This window comes from Montipora capricornis, chromosome 4 (assembly GCF_036669925.1).
Source record: "Montipora capricornis isolate CH-2021 chromosome 4, ASM3666992v2, whole genome shotgun sequence".
Classification (NCBI taxonomy): domain Eukaryota; kingdom Metazoa; phylum Cnidaria; class Anthozoa; order Scleractinia; family Acroporidae; genus Montipora; species Montipora capricornis.
The window spans coordinates 6,850,220-6,854,653 of NC_090886.1; positions in this window are offsets into that span (position 1 = coordinate 6,850,220).

A 4,434-nucleotide genomic window follows, 5' to 3' on the forward strand; every position below is an offset into this window, starting at 1 on the left:
GCGTTATCTCAGAGTGTCTCTAGAAGTGGTTCTTCAACTTACGTTGCTTCAACACTGTAATGATTCGTCCTCCGGTCGGTAGCCGGCTGGCGCTAGTCAATGCTTACTACTAAATGGAGAGAAGTGTGATTAATAAAAGGGATTAGGAGGATGTTTTCATTTTCATAAGATTTGCCGATATTTCCCTGGTGAATGAACTGCACACTCTCAAAATTCTTTCGCTTAATTTTTCAGTGTTTATAACGGAGATCCGCGCGGAACACCACGATTGGAAAGGAAATATGGTAACCCATCGGTGCGAGAAAATTTGGTTTTGGTCACCGTAAGGACGGAACGATCGTCGACCCTTTTATGTATGCCAATGTGACCAGTATCACGTGACCATATCGCGGGCTCAGGTTTAGAGCTCATCGAGGTCAGCTGTTTCTTTTTTGGTAGGTACTTTTTAAGTTGACTTGGTACTGGGTTCGATTGGATCGCAGGCTCTAGCCGGGTTAACTTATTTTGAGAAGAAATAACCCGAGCCGGAGCTCCGCTTTTACGCTTCGCTAGATCTATATATGCAGTCACTAGATAGTTCCGCTTAGTAACGGACAGATCAACATGGCGGATGATAACGTTGAGTCACACCGTTAATTTCTGAGGTCATGTGCTTGATCACAGCAGGCGTTTGTTTTCTTTGTGTAGATTAAACTTTATCTCTTATCTCTATTAAACCTGTGTCACAAATTTATTCCATTGGTTCGGTTTTCAGAGAATATTCATACATGATGTTATCGTACAGGCCTGGGTTGCTGGAAGCATGGTTACCGCAAAATACCATGGAAACCTATAGGTTTTGATACCTCTTAACCATCGGTTAACCAGGCTTTGAGCAACCGGCCCCAGGTAGAAGACTCCCAACAGCACTTCTCAAAGGACCAATGAATTTCAGTCGAATAAACGTTGATGATACTTTAACTACCATGAAGGATGAAGTTTCTGCCTATTCTTTTCTGCATGCTTTGAATGATCTCCACCCATCGATTAGCTTTACTATGGAACTATCAACTGAGAACACTCTCCCTTTCTTAGGCGTGGTCCTAAGAAAAGACGGTCAGAATATTACAACTAGTGTATACGTGAAACCGACCAATACGGGTCTATTGTTACATTATAATAGTCACTTTGATAATCGTTATAAGAAATCCTTAATTTTATTACCATGCTAGACCGAGCTTTCAAGCTATCATCTAACTGGTCATTATTTCATGAAGAGTGTAGCCGCCTCAAGACCTTATTCCTACAATTGGCATATCCTGAACATCTTGTTCACTCTATGATCTCCAATTTTATCACATCGGCCAAACAAACACCAGCACCTCCACACAAATCTACATCATTCTCGTGTCCGGCGATTCGCAATTGGCTAAATGCTGCTAGTTATTTAGTTTTTTTCTTCTTCTTTCTTAAACTAGATGTCGATGAGTGCATTTTGGGATGCCACATGTGTGATCACATTTGCCACCACACTGCAGCCAGTTTTAAATGCAGCTGTCAATCGGGATACAGGCTAATGGCGGATCTCACGACTTGCACTGGTAATTTAATTGGAACTTTCAAAGTGCTACTATAACCAAAACAAATCATTTTTTCTTTCTTTGGATCTCAAAACTATGATAACTAAACACTAAGTGAACCCAGTTTTAAGTCTTCTTTTCAAAAATACACCTCAAAAAAGTATTTATCTTAAATGGAATTTTCCCGTTTAATGTCCTCAATTACTAACTCTAGAATCTTGAGGAGAGAGCTGGATCAAGGAGAAAATGACGTGAAGACTCATTAGTTTAAGAATGCAATGCGTGTGTACGCGGCCTGAATTAATACGCAGCACGAGACTTCCGCGCTTTTAGACTTTTAAACTCGTGTTTTGCATATATAATAAGGTGTAGTTAAGAGAAGAAATTTTAAGCTTGTGAGCAAATGGCGTCTCATTCTCAAGATCCAACTCTCTTTGGTCCAATCGGTCAGTTTTGAACGTGAGTAACAGCGGACCGTGAAATCCAGACCTTACACTCAAAGAAACAGCCTTTGGATAAAAATCAAAGCTCACTGAGCTTGAAAATTTTGCCAGTCAGGTGTTAAGCAAACACACTTTTAAAATCAGAAAAAAAGGAAGTGAGTTTTTGATCATAGTAGGACTCAAGTGAATGGGATTTTTTTGAGAAGATACGTAAAACGAAGTTTACTCGATTGATAAACAGAATGGCTGGCTGACAGCCTAACTGGCTAAATGACTGACTGACCCTAAAGTGGGAAACCTTTTTGGTGTGTAATTGACTTAATGAACTTAATGGCTGACTGGCTTGCTGATTTCCTGTGACTGGATAAATGAGTGTCTGGTTTGACGACAGGCTTAACCCCTGACTGACTGATTGACTGGCTTTTTTCACTCACTAAATTAATTATTTGTCTTCTCTTTTTTACTCAGATATTGACAAGTGCACAGAGCCTCGTCATATGTGTAATACGCTTCAAACGAAAAGCACGATTGCGACGAGCTCGTTTGGCAGAGGTATGCAATTATCACGAAATTAAATACGTTTTGCTTAAAGCATGACAAGTAAAAAATTAATGATCTTTTTCTTGGAATTTGATGTCTTTGTCAGACTAATGTGCACATTAATGCTTGAAATGTGAAATAGGGGTACACGTTTGTAAATTTTCTAATTCCGGAGCCACTTAAAAGCTTAGTTGTAGAAAAAACGTACCCTTGCAATCTACAACAAGTACTTTTGAAGGGGTTATCCCCCTCTCCACCCCCACCCGCAAACAAGAAAAGAGCAAACCAAAACATGAAATTACGGTCATATTGGCATCCCAAACAAATCCTTTAGTGTTGTAGTATACTTCATTTTGACTACTTAACTTTTCCAGACTTTGTCTGTGGCTCAACATAATATTGTTTGTTTTTGTGTTTACACCACGACGAAAAGAAATCACTGTTTTCATGGACGGATTGCAATTGAGAAACCAGAGCTATGTCGTCTTTTTTGGATACTATCCACACCGAAGCTATCGAAAAGAAAACACCCTTGAAAGGAAACGCTTTTAAAATCGGTGCCCATACCTACAAACTGTAGATAATTATACACAGTTATTAGATCTAATCACCGACTTTAACACTATTTTCTTTTCAGGGTGCTTAATGCCTGGTGTTTTAATATCGCTTTTCCGAGTGTTTTCGTTTTCGGACCTTTTTAGTAACATTTTTCAAAAAATAAACATTAATCTACAGATCTCTACCTTCACAAACTTATTTTGTATGTGCGTTTGGAAGACACATTTTTATACATTTTGTAAAACGGAGCATATTTATGATTTCTAATAAAGTTATATGATGAGCAAATGGACAGTGAATTGTCTTATCCAACGTTAGATGGTTTCCTTACTTACTTGACCCATAAAGGCGCTGTTACACTCGCAATTTTTCGAGCAACTTGTCTCTCAATTTTGTTTCGACAAGAGTTCTCACACTGCAAAGCTATTCGCTTGACGGTTGTTACACTGAGCAACGTTTCTTGCACTTTGTCTCGCTTTCGATGATCTCATGAGATTAAAGGAACATTTCACTGGCTGATGAGGCAATCCGTTGAGACAGAAGTTGCAGGGCAGATTTCACAGCACGCATTGCTTGAAACCTTCGTTGCTAATTTGCGTAAACCAATGCGCAAAGTAGCAATGGATTCTACTTTCCCCGAAGGGTTCTGCAATTTGTCTCACCTTGTTTTTGGCAATGGTAAAGTGTGCAACTTGCAACTTGTTTCGCTATGGCGTTTCAAGAGAAGTTGCATGAAAGATCGCAAAATGCAACAGAGCCTTATATTAAATTAGGGTTTCAGTTTAAAACGTATGTTAAACATTCGGTTTGCGTTACATGACCCGGATATCCAAATACCATCAGTTTGACCCTTGCGACGGAAATGGTCTAAATTAAAGGCCATAGTATAGGCTGCCCGCAGCCTTTCGTTCCCTTGAGGCTCAAACCAACACTTTCAACCAACTGTGCTATTTGGAAGGATCGAATCTACCCCAATTATTTCACTTGACATCAAATGTTATGGTACCAAATGAAACACCAATCATGCCTTACATGTAACAAGGTGCATTCATTAATGTGACGTAAAAGTTTATCATAGCAACGAAAAAGCCTTCTAAAAAATTGCCCTATATTTTGTCTTCAAAAGCTTATATCTCAGAAACGAACTTGGTGACCCCCATTTTTTATTGCTGTAAAGTGGTTAGCAGGCTAGGATAAATCTCTCTGCAGAGGTATAAAAAATTCTCTGAAGCGGAATCAGGGCCACGTTAGAATTTTCAAGTTGTGAAGGTGGCTATGAATCTGCTCCAGATATTTTTTTGTAACTTTGCAGCGGATTTGTTAGATCCATTATC